Raw genomic sequence first — 17,777 nt, 5'->3', positions numbered from 1 at the left:
AGCTACAGAAAGATGCAGTACAAAGAATGATGTCATCAAACATTTTTGTCACTTTTAAGGAATACTTTTCCATTTCTGCGAAAAATGGAATATGATAATAAATACTTAAAAATGGAGTAATTATATAGCGGCTACACTACGTACGTAGTATAGAAAGACATTAAAATTAGGCCAACAGACTTTCAAATTGAATTATTTTACCACAAACAAGTATACTAATACCCTGGCAAATTCGGGTCTCTGACTGTAACTTAGAAGCATTTACGCGTATGCCTTAAAAAAGCTTTATAGACTGTTTTCAAATGCTTGTGGTACTGGGGGCCCTGCTCCATTCTGCTGTTGCTCTGCTCAGGTTCTAATCCATTCCCTTACCCTACTCCCTATTTCCTACCCCCACACTACTACTACATTAATACTTAGCAGGCTCCACCCACATCCACTCTCCATCCAATCACTGCTCACTGTCCCCCTACCTTCCAGATCTTTCCCACCATTATCGTATACCATACTAACTTGAACTCTTATTGAAACCTAACTTTACATCCCTTTAACCCATAACACATTCTGGCAACCACCCCTTACTTCCACTCTGTAATAAAACATTCTCCATATTAACTCCAAACTTAATAATTTCCCCCATACTGACTCCTAGTTTCTCCCTACAAGCAAACAACACTCAGTACCACAAACTAACATGCACCTCAACCATACATCATCCACAAATCATAATAACTCACAGGAGTTTTCTCAAACTTTACATAGAGCAAACACACACCACACAACCATGATATAACTGCAACTACTCTCAATTCTTCTATTTACCATACTTACACACTCAACCAAGTATCATACACCAGTGCAACCCAGAACCACCTCACACACTAGTTCTTACCTATGTACACCTTCTATAAAACCAACCTTCCCTTTCATTTCATATGAAATGTTCCCACTAAGTCTCTCCAATCAATTTACCTACAACTACATAAATGCAAACCAAAGAGAGACACCTTCTCCTTAAAAATAAACCCAAACTAGAACTGCTTTTCCTTCTTTATCACTTCACCTCACATCTGAAAGGCTGTGGTGACATTCGTCCAAACTCTGGCCCCTTAACAGTCTACCAACAAACTAATTGTTCATCCTCCAACCCTAACCCTCCAAGTCTCACATCACTAATTTCAAACAAGTTTGACCTACTATTACTCAATATCATCTTTAGAAGCATTTGCAATAAAATTCATGACTTCCAAGCATGCCTTGCAGTCTGTTCCCCAGATATAGTTGTAATCACAGAAACCTGGCTAAGACCAGATATAAAATATAGTGAAATACTCCCCCAGGAATCAGCATGCTTAGACTACAAAGAAACAACAAACAAGGTCGCGGAATAACAATCAGACACACAAATATTCTAGAGTTTAACCGCTACCCACAACAGCTGCTCACCTTTAACAACACAGTACACTTATTAACAAATCTTAAAGTTAGTAGCAGGAAAAATTTCTGCATTGCAGGACTACATATTCTACCAGGTCAAAACTTAGTGACTGTAGAACACCTTCTGCACTGGGTACCTTGACAACATAGCCAAAGAAGAGTACAGTTTTGTAAAATCCTACCATAACAGTAGATGTCCTTCTCTTCACTGTTGCAGTTTTCTTTACAGTAGGGACAGTACAAAAGCTTAAGAAGATAGGAAGAGGAATGCCCAGCAGAGCTCTCAATAAAATCATGCAGGACATCCCTGGTAAATCTGGCTCTAGCCCTGGAAACCACATCCAACTTATGGTTCTTGGTAAAAGTATGCAGAGAAGTCCAAGTAGCTGCTTCAGGAATGGAATTAGTATCCAAACCTTTGAAAAAGGCACCAGAACAAGCCACAGCCCTGGCAGAATGAGCTTTAACAGAAGAAGGAAGGCTTTTGCCATGAAAGGAGTAGCAAAAGGAAATGGTCTTCCATATCCGAGATGAAATAGTTTGCTTGGCAACAGCCAAACCTAAAGATCTAGGATGAAGGAAGGTAAAAAGCTGTTCAGATTTATGAATGGCTTTAGTTTTATCCAAATGATTCCTGAGTTGTCTATGCAAATCCAAGGTGTGAAGAACTCTCTCACTAACAGACTGTGGAGAAGGGAAAACAAATGGGCAAATGAACAGACTGATTAAAAGACATTCATTAACCAACTTGGGCACAAAGAAGGATTAATAAGAACAGACACCCTGTCCTTATGAAAAACAAAAAAATAAGTAACATACATAAGGGCCTGCAGCTCAAACACCCACCTGGCTGATGTAAAGGCTAAAAGAATAACAGTCTTCCAACAGCAATGCTGTAAGGAAGCTGAAGTTGCAGGCTCAAAAGAAGCCTGAGTTAATTTTTCCAGGACAAAATTAAGGTCCCAGGAAAGAGGAATAGGCTTCATTGGAGACCTAAACTGAAGGACACCTTTAAGGAATTGTTGGAACTCGAATCTAGAAGCCAAAGGGGGAGACAAAGGCAGACAAGCAGAAATAGCTGACAGGTGGGCTTTAACAGAACAGTATGCCAACCCAGCATTGAGCAAATTCACACAAATAAGAGAGAACTAAAGGAACTTCCACAGAAAGTGGATCCAAGTTATGAGTATGACACAAAACAGAAAATCTCTTCCATTTGAATAAATAAGATTTTCTCATAGTGGGTTCCCTGACTTCCTGCAGAACTCAAAATATGTCCTCAGAAAAAAGGTATCTAAAATGGATAAAAATCCTATCACCCACAGGGTCAGTTGAAGAGTGGACAGGTGGGGATGGATGAGAAATCCCTTGTCTTACGTCAGTAGGCCAACCATGTGAGGTAACTTGTAATGATTTGCCTTTGGCTAAATGCAGAAGAAGAGGGAACCTCTGCCGTCTGGGCCAAAAGGGAGTCACCACCAAGATTGTAGGAGCATCCTGTTCTATTTTGAACAGAACCTTCAGCGTGAGTGGAAGGGGAGGAAAGGCATAAAGAAACATCCCCTTCCAAGAAAATGATAGGGCATCCACGTTCCAAGCCAGTGGACATGGGACTCTGGTGCAAAAGACAGAAAGGTGCTTGTTCAGAGGTGAGGCAAAAACATCTACTTGAAGAGTATCACACTGGTGGACAATGTCCAGAAACACATTTCTGTGAAGCATCCACTCATGAGTTTGTGTTATGTACTTGCTCAGAGAATCTGCCATAATGTTCTGGTTTGAAGGAATATAAACCACCTGAAGAGTCACCTGATACTGGACAGCTACATCCCAAACTTGAAGAGCTAGTCTGCACTAAAGGTAAGACCTTGTCCCCCCTTGCTTGTTGAGGTACCACATTACTGTGGAATTGTCTGTGAAGATTTTCAGGGGCCCTGGAAGAAAAAGAGAATGGAAGGCCTGAAGAGTCAGGAGGAGCACTCTCATCTCTTAGACACTGATGTGGTTCTCCTTTTGACGATGAAACCAAAGGTCCTGAACTTTCAATAGACAGAAGGAGGTCCCCCACCCTGCGTCTAAGGTATCTGAAAAGAGTTCCTGAAGTGGGAATGGAGGTTGAAAAGGAAGCCCTGGGTTTAGGGGCAATTGGTGAATCCACCACTGAAGCTCCAGCTTGAGGCATGGGAAAAGGTGAGAATGTTGAAGTCAGACTGACTTTAGGAACCAGTGGAGCTTTCTCATATGAAGCTTGGCAAGAGGAAGCATAGAAATGGTAGAAGCCATGTGCCCCAGAGCCCTGAAAAACTCACAGCTGTAATAGAGACCAGAGGAAGAAGGAAGTGAAAGAAAGCAATCAGAGCTAAAGCCTTGGGAGGGGGCAGTGATGCTGGCATTGGAATAGTCTGGAGCCTGCACCATAGAAAAACATGATCCTGAGAAGGAGTTACAAATGATTTTTGGAAATTCACCATAAGCTCAAGGCTTTTCAGGAGACAAATAGCAGAGTGAAGATGCTGAAACAAAATCCCTGGAGAGTAAGCCTGAATGAGTAGGTCGTCCAGATAAGGAAAGATTTGTACTCCCCCATCCTGCAAAAAGCAATCACAGGAGCGAGGCATTTGCTGAAGACCCTTGGGGCAGTAGAGAGGCCAAAGGACAAAGCAGAGAACTGAAAAATACAAGGAAGCAACAGAGAAACATAAAAACTTCCTGAAAAGGGAGTGAATAAGGATATGGAGATAAGTATCCATGAGATCTATAGAAACAAGTAAAGTTTGAGGAAGAAGAGGAAACAAGGTGTGAAAGAATAATATTTCAAAGACGGGAACCTTCAAAAAGGTGTTCAGCTGACAGAGATCTAGTATGTGTCTTCAGGTGCCTTCTTTCCTGAGAAACAGAAACATTCTGGAGTAAAATTCCTTCCCCTTTTGAGAAGCTGGAACTGCCTGAGTTGTTCCTTGAGACAAAAGGTTCAGAAGAAAATCTGGAAAAAAGGCAGGTGTTCCAGAGGAGGTTGAGGAATGCCCAACAATTGGGGAAGGGATTTCCAAACCATGTAATATCCTTGACAAATGAATCGAACCCAAGAATCTTGAGTGATCCTTAACCAATTTGGAAGAAACAGGGAAAGATAAAGAAAAAGAGCAATGAGACTGAGGAGCAGGGAAAAAGACAGCCAGACAAAGCTTGTCTTGTCTGGAAAAGGAGGCTTCTGAGCTGCAGGAGTTTGAGCAGACTTAGTAGGAGGAGCCTGCTACCACAATTTTTACACTTGGGAGTAGGGCAATACTGCCTATGGACAAAGGCAGGCTTAGTAGGGTAGTTCCTTTGAAATGTGGGAACAGGGAAAACAAAAATTTGTTTCAATTCCTGCATAACCATACCCTTCTCTTGAAAGAGACTTAAAAAGCTCAGCAAATGCAGAGCCAAAGAGGTTTTTATTATCTAGGGGAGCATCCATGAGCTTGGCCTTAATATCATCAGGCAAGGACTGAAGACGAAGCCAGGAACACATTATCAATACAGAACTAAAGGCTGCAGCCCTAGATGAGGCATCAGCTACATTATAACTGCATTTAATGGAATGTAAGCTACCTGAGAAGAGGGCCCTAAAAAAGAAAGAGTTGAATTCTTCCCCTCAAAGCCAGGCATAGGTTCATAGGATGATACTAGGCTAATGGCCCGAAGGCCCTTAAAAGCCTAGCCAAGAATTATGCCCATGTTCCCTCAAAGTCAGCACCTGTTTCTCCTGTCCAGCAGGGATAAAGGTGGGATCCCAGGGGTGTATTTTTGTTTCCCATCCTGTCATTGAAATTCCTCTTAAAGAGGGCTAGTGAGGTACTCTGCTTGACATGGACAGGGAGTCTATTCCACAGATGGGATAGTCTTTGGGTCACAAATCTAGCCCACCAACAAGTCCTATTAATGTCACAGACCAGGTAAAGGCCTTGCATGTAGGTTGCTTGAGTGGAGTTTGACTTATGGATATGCAGCAACTCCATCAAGGCTGGGTCTAATATGGCCTTGTATGCCAGACATAGGTCATCTCTGAGCAGTTTGCATGAGACTGAATAGAGGGACAGGGCTTTTAGCCTATCTGTATAGGGTAGGTGTTTGAGACCCTGGAATTTCCTGGTCAGGAACCTCTGTGGTTTCTCCAGTTGTTGCATGTGCTTGGCAAGGTGCATGCCAAAGTGGGCACTCTACTCGATAATGGGTCTGATAATGGAGGAGTACAGGGATGTTATGACCTCCTTGTTCCTGAATGAAATACCCCTAATTATGAAGTGGGTCATGTAGAAAGCCTTCTGTGCAACGGAGACAATGTGGTGGTCAAAAGTCAGGTTGCTATCAACCTGGGTGCCCAAGTCCTTCATGACTGACTGCAGGTTTAGTATGTTATTTATGTGGTAATTAGTGGGGAAAAGTGATTGAGCATTTTCATAGGTTCATAGATTAGTACTAGTCAGAAATAACCTGAAAAGCCTGAGAAAGAAGATCCAAAACATACCTGGTCATGTGGGTCTGATAAATTACAGCCTGAAAGGCCAGGGCAGCAGCAGTATGTACTTTTTTACACAATCTCTCTATGGTTCCTCTGTCCTTGTCAGAGGGGAGCAGTTTTGTAGAAGGTAAAAGCTTAGATGGCTTATCAGAAGAAACAGAAATAACAGAAGGGTCAGCAAAGGGACACTTGTAAAGGAACTTACAATCATCAAGCATCTTATAAAACTTATCAGGTTTTTTAGGAGTCAGGTTGAGAATCTCTGGCCTGGAAAGCTGAAGAAAAAGGGTCCAACAAGGCAGCAAGAATAGGAGGGACAACAGAGGGATTAGGAGATTTCCCTAGAAGTACTTTGTAATACCTCTTCTGGGCATCTGGGACCTGAGTGCAGTCCCACTTAAAGAACTCCATCACAAAGGAAACTGTATCTCCAAAGGAAATATCCTCAAAGGAGCAGGAGAAATATGCTTAGTATTCTGCTTCGTTTTCAAGGGGACGTCCGCCCTAAAGATCTTAGGAGGCTCAGACTCCTGCCTACATTCAATAAGCATAGTAGGAATCTTCTCCCTAACAAGGATTTATGGAACACAACTAGACCCTTTGTAAATAATCACCAGCGGTTCCCCCTGAACATCCAAAACAGATGTCTGCAAGGCCTCCTGAGACATGTGAGAAGTCGGATCCATGCCTGCCTCCAAAACGTGCACTGCAGAGGAATCTAGCTGAAAAACTGAGTGATCCTCCAGGCTTTCACCAGCCTCAAGAGAGATGTCTGGTGAGGTGGTACAGTGAAAGAATCTGACCACGTTTTCCTGGTTGTCTTCTTCGCGACCGGCCTGGCCTTCAGTCTGGGATAATTCAGCCATAGTATCCTGGGCCAATAATTTAAGACAATCATTCTTAGCTAAAGACGAGAGACAACTACACAAAGTTTTTAGAAAAATGCCTGACAAATAGGACAAGACATATGGTTGTGAGAACCAAAACAAACATTGCTTGTGATGGTCCTTATGGGGAATCTGTCTCCCACATTGGCATTTTCCATTTCTGGATGACATAAAAACCAAAACCACAAGTAAAAGAACATAAAAAGAAACCCCCCACAGGGGTACTTATCTGAAAAAATGGTATGGCAATTAGCAGATGATGAGTACTCAGACAGAAGATCGAAGATGGCATTCGGACTGATGGCAAAGTAGTTCTGAGGTTGGTACATCCATACTTTACCTTTATGCCCTACGCCAAGAGGAGGGAGCTTATGTGTGACATACAACATCCCTATTACAAACTAAGGTTTTGGTAAACTGGCCGGGCGTCGGGCTACCCTTGGCAGGGATCCCTACTGCAACAGTCATACAGAAGGACATCTATCATAATGGGTGATCTCAATATAAACTAGGAGGAAAAAAGCACAACCACACCAGCAATTATCTATTTGCTTTCTCACAAATAATGAAAGCTACAACTAGAATACATCCCTTTTGGTAAAAACTCTGTACCCATGAACTACCACACAGGCGGTAGTCTACTTAACACCGAAAGTGTGATAAGAGACCTTGGGACACAGGTGGACAGTAGTCTCTCCTTTGATAATCACATCGCCACAGTAGTCAGGAAATCCTTCTACGTGGCACACCTCATCACAGAAGGTTTCTCATCCAGGAAAAAAGAGGTCATTGTTCCCCTCTACTCATCACTCATTAGACCCATTATAGAGTACAACGCCCCTTTTGGTATGTACCTCACAAGACATCTACAACAACTAAAAAGACCACAGAAATACCTCACAAAGAGGATTACTGGCCTCAAACAGATGCCCTACACAGACCGTCTCAAAAAACTCCAGCTTTACTCTGTCGCATATCGCCTACTCAGAGGCGATCTCTGCCTAACATACAAAGCTATGTCAAACCCAGAGCTGTTGGACATGCTCCATTTAAAGAAATACCAATCCCTCCAAGCTACACGCTCTAGGGACCTAAACCTTGTCACCACAATAAATAGAACATGCTGGAGGGATAGATTCCTGTCCCAGAGACTTCCCATACTCTGGAACAAACTACCTATCTATATCAAACAAAGCTCCTCGTTAGCACTCTTCAAGAAAAATCTTGATGATTGGATGGGAGATAGGAAATTCACCAGGGGGATCACTTCTGTGGCTCTGCTTGACAGGGACACAGGAAAATAATTTTCTTGGGTGGCAAAAGCCAGGGTACCGTTTGGCAAGGCTTATATAAACCCTAGGGCCAATAGCCTAGTACCTACCTATGAACCTATAAGAATACAAATAAGAAATCTTGGATACTTAAAAATATGCCAGATATAATATACTCCTCTAGATACCTAGCAGACATTAACAGCGACCAGCTGCCAAACTATGCTGTCAGTAGCTACCTCAAAACAGGTAACTTGTAAACAGACACTCAATATAAAAAATTCAGTTCTAACAACTTCAACTCCATCCCAAAACTCTACAATTGCAAGATCCTATGCCACTAGACAAAGCTGTAATCCATTTCAGTAAAACATATCTAAAACTTCTAAACTACCAGGCCCCAGTTATAACAAAGAGCATCAGACCTAACCCTGCACAGTGCCTAACGAAAGAATCCAGGCAGATACTCACTCATAGTGACAAAACAAGAAAACTATGGTACAAAAACAAAACTCAAGCCACCTATCGGCAATTTAGATACCTAAAAATCTGGCAAAAAGTGCAATAAAAAATAACAAAAAAAAAAACATACTTCCAAGGCCTCCAAATAATGGACCAAAATAACCTTAAGCTATTTTGGCTGTCAATTAACAAATTATTAAAGCTACAACCAGAGTACATGCCTCAACTCCCTCACCAACAAACAATAACCACTCTGAAAATACAGCTACCCATTTCAACACCTATTATATAAACACAATAATCTGTCTTACATGTCAGTACTCACCCACCCAGTTTATCTATATCCACTGTAATAATACAGCTTCATCCTTTTCATTTCACCCAGTCCCAACTGACACTATAAGAAAATGCATAATCTTAAAAGAATGACCTTAGCAGTTGTCAACCTGTCAACAGAGAATTTAAAACTTACTGCCTATGCCCTAGCCTTAAATGACTCTATACTAATTAATCAATCCATAACAAAAAAACACGTACCATCTACTTGGAAAAAAATTATTTATAATACCATTCTACAAAAGTGATAATTCCACAGGCCTACTTAAGTAAAGACCGAGCACAATACTATCACTTCTATCAAAATAGTCGAAAAACGTATAAACTCCTAACTCCTCTAATATCTTATAGGCAACAATGATCCAACAAATAAAGAAGTTATGTCTTACCATAACATTCCATCTGTATTGTTGATCCTCGTTCAGTCATTATGTATGGGTATCGGTTCCGACCTCGGACCCGAGCTGGTCATTTTCCAAGCTCGCGTCAGCTACAAACTCTCGAGCTAAACTCTTACCCATAATCCCCCTCTCCCTGTTACCTCAGATTGAGTTTGCAAGTCAAAAGAAGGTAGAGGCTACCTCTGGACAAATGACTTAAGAGAACCGGATGGTGAGATCCACTAGAAGCCACAGGAGGGGGAAGGAGGGAGGGTCATAATGACTGAACGAGGATCAACAATACAGATGGAACGTTATGGTAAGACATAACTTCTTTATCTGATATTGTTAATCCTCGTTCATTCCCTACATATGGGACAGAGTCCCCAGCTACCTCTATTCCTGGGAGGCTCTCATGGAAGGACATTCCTGAGCACCAAAGAACCAAAAGATGCTCTTCCCCTGGAGACCAAATCAATTTGTAATGATTGATGAAGGTATGAGGTGTATCCCAAGTTGCAGATGCACAGATGTAATGTACAGAAACTCTGGCATGGAAGGCAGCAGAAGTTGCCACCGACCTTGTCGAATAAGCTTTCATGGTAGTAGGCAACGGAATATTACGTTGTGTATAAATGAAAGTCGCACAGTCGTTCAACCATCTAGCTAATGTGACCTTAGCAACTGCAGATCCTAATCTAGGTCCAGAATACGCCAAAAATAACTGGTCAGATTTACGAGAGGACCTAGTCCTGTTTAAGTAAAAACGGATTTGCCTGTGAATATCTAGGGTATGTAGGCAATACTCTCCTCTGTTTGAATGATTGGGAAAGAAAACTGGCAATTCAATGGTTTGATTAATGGACATTTCAGAGATCACTTTTGACAGAAATGAAGGATTAGTTCTCAAAGACACTCTATCTCTATGAAAAATCAAGTATGGACTCTTGATGCATAAAGCTTGAAGCTCAGAGATACGTCTGGCAGAAGTAATGGCAACCAAAAACAAGGTTTTCCATGACAAATATTTGAGGTTGCAAGAAGAAGCTGGTTTGAAGGGTGGCATTGTCAGAGCTTGTACAACTAATGACAGATCCCATGGTTGAACAGGTTCTCTAAAAGGTGGCTTCATAATTCACACCTTTTATGAAGGTCTTGCACAATTTGTGTGACATAAGAGAGGAGCCTTGGACACCCTCATGGAAATTAGATATTGCAGCCAAATGAACACTAATAGTAGAGGCCGAGAGACCCGATTGAAAAAGGTCGGCCAGATACTCTAGTATTATCGACACTGGTGCTGAAAAGGGATCTACTTGTTTTTCTTTCAGCCAACAGGTAAATCTTTTCCACTTGCTTAGATAAGTAATTCTAGTGGAAGACTTATGAAATGCAATGAGAATGTCACATACTGGTAAAGATCATTCTGCCTGCAATCAAGGAAATTGGAGTAGCCAAGCTGTGAGCTTCAGGCTGTCCAAGTTGGGATGAATCAGGTTCTGCGGATGTCAGATCAACTCCGGGGCTGGATGGAGAATCCATGGTCGATCTAGTACGTGAGGCCAAAGGAAGGGGAACCAAATCTGACGAGGCCAATATGGTGCTATGAGGATCACCTTGCTCTTCAACTGACGGGCTCCCTTCAGAAACTGGGGAATGAGGGGAAAAGGTGGAAATTCATAAAGAAAACCCGAGGGCCAATCATGGACTAGAGCATCCCTGGGTGACTGTCCTGGAGGGGGAATCAGGGCGAAGTAGTTGCTGCATTTGTAGTTGGTCAGGGATGCAAAGAGGTCGCAGCAAGGATGGCCCCAGTGGTGAAAGATCTCCGCTGCTATCAAGGGATTCAGGGACCACTCGTGAGGTTGTAGAATGCACCTGCTGACTCTGTCTGCTATCACGTTGGAACTCCCGGGAATGTGCATTGCTAGAAGAAAACGGTTGGTAGCCATCGCCCTTTGCCATATCCTCATGGCCTCTCGACAAAGGGGGTAAGATTTGGTTCCACCTTTTTTATTGATGTACCAGACCACCGCCATGTTGTCTGATTGAATCGCAATTTTCCCAGACGGTAGCAAGGGATGGAATGCTTGCAACGCCAGAAGCACCACCCTCAGCTCTAGAACATTTATATGCAGTTGGGCCTCCAATTTGGACCAAGTGCCTTGGACTGTCTGTCCCTGACATAGCCCCCCCAACCCATCTGGGAGGCGTCTGTGCTCACTGTAGCCTTGGGTTGCTGGGGGGAGAAGGGGCGAGACTATTGTGACGGATTGTGTGTCATCCACCAATTTAAATCCTGGTTGCACCTGTGGGTTACTCAAATCTTGGCTGAAAGAGGATGCTGAAAAGGATACCATTGGGTGAGCAGTAGCCATTGTAGAAGCCTCATATGAAACCTGGCCAGGGGGACAATGGTGATGGAGGCTGCCATGGAACCCAACAGCTGTAGGACAGAGTGAGCTGTGGATTTCTCCCATGAAAGGATTGGGATCAGTTGTTGCTTTATCCTTAGAATTCTGTGCTCTGGGATGGCAGCTCTGCAGTTCTTTGTATCCAAGATAACCCCTATGAATTCTGTGGACTGAGATGGGGTGAGATTGGATTTTTGCCAGTTTATGGTTATGCCTAGCCTTTGTGCAGCGAGGAGAGAGTATGCCAGGGCTTCTTCTTCCAATAGATGTCTGGTGGGGGCAGAAATGAGCCAGTCATCTAGGTATGGAAACCCCTGGAATCCTTGTAGTCACAAGTGAGCTGTGATGACTGCCATGCACTTTCTGAACACTCTGGGGGCTGTAGAGAGTCTGAAGGGCAGTACTCTGAACTGGTAGTAACTAGCTCCCGCACGGAAGTGCAGAAATCTTCTTGATGGCCTGTCCACTTTTATGTGGTAGTATGCATCTTGAAGATCTATCGAGCACATCCAATCGTCTTCTTTCAAAAGCGGGAGGATAGACTGTATTGTGACCATCCAGAATTTTTGTACTTTCACAAACTTGTTCAATACACTGAGATCCAAAATTGGTCTCCAGTCCCCGGTTTTCTTTGCAACCAAAAATAGTCTTGAGCAGAATCCGGATCATATCTGGTCTGGAGGGACTATTTGGATGACTCTCTTTCTTAGCAGCTTTTCCATCTCTAGTGCTGCTTCTTCCCTTTGACTGGGTGGAACGTTGGGAAGGTTTTTTGAAGGGACAGAACAAAGATCGATGGGGATATGATAACCTCTGGTTATAATCCTTCGTACCCAAGAATTGGTGGTGATGGTTAGCCAGGCAGAAGGGTACAAGGAGAAACGACCCTCAACCACCTCCAGAGGAAAGGAGTTGGGCCTCTCTTCAGGAGTGCTGGTAGGATTGGCCAGGGAAAGAGTCCCTGGAACCCTCATTATGCGGACCCCCTCTGCCGCAAAAGGAGCGTCTTCCCTGTGAGTTTGCCCCTCTGCCTCTAGGTGAGAACTGGGCCTGTGTGTCACGGAAAGGACCCTGAGAATTTTTGAACCATATTTTCCCACTCTTTTGGTTTCGGGAGAAAGCACATTGAGGGGAAGGGTAATGGGCACCTACGGCAGAAAGGGTCTTACCATCCTGTTCACATCTGGCCAGTGTGCTTTTAACTTTGGGTCCAAACAACGAAGAGGCCTCAATGGGAGCATTAAGAAAGGAAGCATTAAAGGGTTCCGCGAAATTGCACAAGCGCATCCAGGCTTGTTGTCTCAAGACCACAACTGAACCCGCCTCTCTAGCTGCTCCTTCTGATGCATGAGATATCAGTCGCATAGAGGAGTTAGATATTGACTCAATGGTGGCCAGCTGAGAGGCCACTTTGTCACAGACCTTATCAGACATGACACCAGCGAAGGTTTCAGAGAGCTCGGAAATCAGATCCCTTTGAAGCCTGGTAAAGTGTGCCATATAATTCAGGGACCTGATAGTAAAGGTCGCTGATACAAAGGTGCGCTTCCCTATCCTGTCCAGGGCCCGGGACTCTTTGTTAGGCGGATGGACAGTCTGGCTTTCTTCTTCCACCAGATCCTTTTTTGTTGTGGCTGCCACCACAAGAGCATCCACAGGAAGACCTTTAGACCAATGGGGATCCATAGCAGGAGAGGACAAAATCTTATCTGACCACTGGGGAATAGCCTCAATGGTGTCAGGAGCCTTCCATGCACGCTGCACGATGAGTCGGTCAAGTTCATCGGCAGGTGGAGTAACCCAGGAGGTAGGGGGCCGGGTGTGAAAGGCCTACAGGAACACAGACCCTTCAGAGGTCGGTTTAGAGAGCTGCCAGTCACCTCTCTGTTTAAGGATTTCAAGGATATCACCAAAAGATACCTCAGAGGGTGACCGAGGGGATCCTTCCCCCTCATCAAAGTCTGTGTCTTCAGTGAGGGACTCCTCTGTGGAGTCCATGTGCTTTCTCTTACACAAACTTTTCTGGTGGACTTCCTCAGAGGGAGAAGCTGGGTAAGACAGCGGAAAAGGGGTTTCCTGTGGGAATATGTCTTGAGGCCCTTGCACCTGGTGTCCGCTAGGTGCGACTTGTGAAAACAGTGTACCAGAGAAGGGCGGGGGATAGACAGCACAGTATCGCCAGCAGAAGCCAGAGCCTTCTCCATCAGCTGAAAGGCTGGTCCACCTGAAGAGGGGTGAGTGTCCAGGACAGGGGTCACCCCTCCCCTAAGTGGCTCAGCCTGCCAACTCGGAGTCCCCGGATGGCTGTGGAACAGCAAATTACGCGTGACACAACTGTCATCCTAGGTTGTAGCAAAACTCTCCTACCATGAAGGCAACTGTGGCTTCTTAGTGAGATCCATAAAGGGAACCACAGAGGGGGAAGACTGTGCTATATCAATGGACTTCAAAGGCAATGAAGGAGGAGAATAAGAAGGGGACTTTGGAGATGGGTGATCACCTCCCAAGGAAGGATAGGTCTTGGGGGGTGGGATACCTCTGGCCAGAAGCACTTGATCCACAAGATGCAACACTTCGTGTTCAGAAAGGCTTTTAGTGGACCTCATGGAGACTGAGGGAGAAACAGGTCTGCCCACAGAAGAGACAAGCTCAGTGCCCACCTCACCAGTCCGCAACGAGAACAACGGTGCTGACAGAGACTGGACTACGGGTATCTGCACTGAGGAAATCATTGGTGCCGAGGTCACGGTCTGCACTGACACAAGGATCGGTGCTGAAGTGGTTGCCGGTACAGCAGCTGGAACCAACAAAATTGGAGCCAATAACTGAAGCGTCGGTTCCGAGTAAGATGTCGAAGCCGATGTGGTCACGGTCTGCTCCGACTGAATAGTCGGTCCCGATGAAGTAGTCATAATAGTCTGAACCGAGGAGCCCCTTGGTGCTGATATAGTAAAGGCTACAGGTGAAGACGGAGCCGAAGGTCTAGGCACCAAAAGCACTGGGGCTGACTGAGTGAGCTCCGAAGCAGAAACTTTAGCCTTCTTAGGTCTTGGTTGGCGGGGGTCCCCAGCCAGGGAAGAAGACAAAGACTTGGCCTTAGTAGGATCATCCAAATTTTTCTTATGGGCTGTAGGAGGGGTTGAAGCCTCCGATCCAGAAACAGCCTCTGAAAAGGGAGATTTGAGAAGTCCCTTCAGCAACAACTTATTTTTCCTTTCCAACAAGGTTCTGTTATAAAAATTTTTACAAATACCACAGGATGGGTCAACAGATAAGTGGGACACACCCAAGCAATAAACGCACAAAGAGTGTGCATCTGATGTAGGTAATTTGTGCCCATAATAAGAACACCTTTTAAATCCTGGACTACCTTTCTTATCTGCCATGATAGAAAAAGGGGACAGTAGAAAGGGTACCAGCAATGGTACAAAAGAATACCCGAAGGTATGAAGAAAAGGAAGAGATTACCAATGAAGGTAAGGGAGAAACACCTCGCGGTAAAAGGTGCAGAGTAGAGAAGAAAACTCAAGACAATATGGTCACTAAATGCGATAGGGAAAGAGACAACAAAATAGAAAATTTTCTGACAGAAAAAGTTATATATATGACTAGTCTGACAACAAATATCTATACTTAGCTCAGGAGAAGCAGCTTGACACAACCGAATGGCAACGTGGCAAACGAAATCTGAGGTAACAGGGAAAGGGGGATTATGGGTAAGAGTTTAGCTCGAGAGTTTGTAGCTGATGCGAGCTTGGAAAATGGCCGGCTCGGTTCCGAGGTTGGAACTGATATCCATATGTAAGGAATGAACGAGGATTAACAATATCAGATTGTCTATTCCAGTCATAGTACTGCAACTGTTCTTCTTAGCTTTACCAATACTGTCAACCAGTAAAAATACGATGGCAACCCAGTCTCAGCTATCGTCTTAAATCTTTCAAGGCTTTTGATACAATCTCCATTAAAAGCTGCTTACTGAACTCTCTTCCCTGGGACTCAATCAATTATCACTTACTTGGTTTCACAGTTACCTCTCTAACAGACAACAATCAGCAAAATGGAAACAAGACTTTACTTCCTTCTTACCTGTCACAGTCGGAGTCCCATAAGGTTCAATTCTGGCTCCACTTCTGTTCAAATTATTCACTAATAAACTCCATACCACAACCAAAACTAGTTCAGTATGTAGATGATGCAAGTCTCAACTGCACACCCCCAACACTAAAAACTCTTCAAGAAATTACCCAAGACTCATTCACATCTGTTGAAATATGGCTTGGCGCTGCAGACCTACAACTAAATGCAAAAAACACTAAACTAATGTGCTTTGCTCTAAAACAATTTAGTGATGAGAAATAAACATTCCACAATCTCTCTCTCTCTTCTGACAATACAATAAATGAAACTGTGACAGAAACCAAACTACTCTGAGTAGTCACAGACAACAAACTTAAATATGACCAACATCTCCTTCAAGCCATCAAAAAAACATATAAAAATAGACTCCCTATATACAGCAAAACAGTCTTTAACAGTAAGTTCAAGAAAATCCCAACTACCTGTTACATATTCCTTATCTTGGTTTATATCACATCATCAAACGTACTATTTTGCAAACTCTTATTAGTCAAATACTAATAAGAGAAAACACTAAATACTGAATGTTCATTTAAGTGAAACGTTTCAGAGGGATAAAAACCAGTTGGCCAACCCAGTGAACCACAGAAAAACATCACCAAACAAAACCCATCATATGCCCCCATACCCCTCCAATGTGGTGACTGTGCCCCCCCCAACTAAATATACCAACTCCGAGATCACACTACAGTGGGGAAGAGGGCAAATCCCTGATGATGGCTGACCAGTGTTTTCCCAGCAAAACATTACGTTTACACGAACGTTCGCTATTTAGTGTTTTCACTTATTAGTGTTCGACTAATAAGCATTCGCTAAATAGTACGTTCGATGATATGATATAGACTCTCCTTATCCTTACATATCTTAACACTACCCTCAAGTCTAAACTTGACATGTTGTAACAAAATTGCCAAGTTTGCCACAAACCCTCCTCAAAAAAAAAAAAAAAAAAAGAAAAAGAAAAAGAAAATACATCACTACACAGTCCTAAAGGGTTTAAATTAGTTAGAACTCCCCCAACAACTCACCTTCTCCCAACTTGTTACAGCTCACGATCTTATCTACAATCCAGAAAGTTGCCTCTCACTGATAAACTTATTACAACCTTACGGCATCAACAGAACACTGTGTTCCAATAACAAAGCTCTCCTAGCTGAAATTAAAATAAAAAAAAACTCATCATGCAGCTTTCTCTACTCCACTACATTCCACCATTACTAAAACAAACTGAAAATGAAAGATGCTTCAAAAGATTATTAAAGCAACATCTACTACAAGCCTACCTCATCTCTTACCTACACCAGGTTATTCTCCTACCCTGATTAATTACCTCTTTACCTATCTATAACCAGCCACTACACTTCCTACTTCTACCTCTAGCTAAGCTCTGTAACTTACCTCATGGACATGTAATGCAAATGGCACATACGACACACACATTCAAACAAATGTATTAACTGAAGACAATATAAATGTATAATGCAGATTTTCTCTGTATGTAATCAAACACATACTGTGCGAGGTCATGTGTATACTATGTATTAATGTAATTATTATTTATTTTTTTTTTTAAAGAATCTACACATGGAGTTTTTTCCCCTGGCCTCCACTGAAAAAGGGCTTGTACTCAGTTGGACTTTCCTGGTAAATAAAGGCAAATAAGCAAATGAATTAATTAGATATGAATGACAAAAAACAATCGTCGTCTTCAAGTATTATAAAACTGAAAAACAATGTGATCATATTTTCCCATAAATGTGTTGAAAATACAATTTAAAACTATTTACAGATGATGTGCATCATATCTAAAAATGTAATTATTTATTTTTATTTATTTATTTCACATTTGTTGACCGGGTTAGTCCGACTGAGCTGTCACCCTTTTTCAGCGGACGCCCGAGGAGAAAAGCTCCACAATTAGTACATATAGAAAATATAGTACAATA

General features: G+C 43.0%; 1 protein-coding gene across 2 annotated transcripts in view; it reads right to left on the bottom strand.

Moving 5' to 3' along the window:
* Window positions 1-17,777, bottom strand: part of PDHX (pyruvate dehydrogenase complex component X) — a 1,629,376-nt gene that overhangs the window by 1,147,662 nt on the left and 463,937 nt on the right. The window lies entirely within an intron of this gene.

The sequence above is a fragment of the Protopterus annectens genome, chromosome 9.part0, assembly GCF_019279795.1.
Source record: "Protopterus annectens isolate FY-2018-M chromosome 9.part0, PAN1.0, whole genome shotgun sequence".
Taxonomy (NCBI): domain Eukaryota; kingdom Metazoa; phylum Chordata; order Ceratodontiformes; family Protopteridae; genus Protopterus; species Protopterus annectens.
This window is presented reverse-complemented; position numbering and strand designations above follow the sequence as displayed.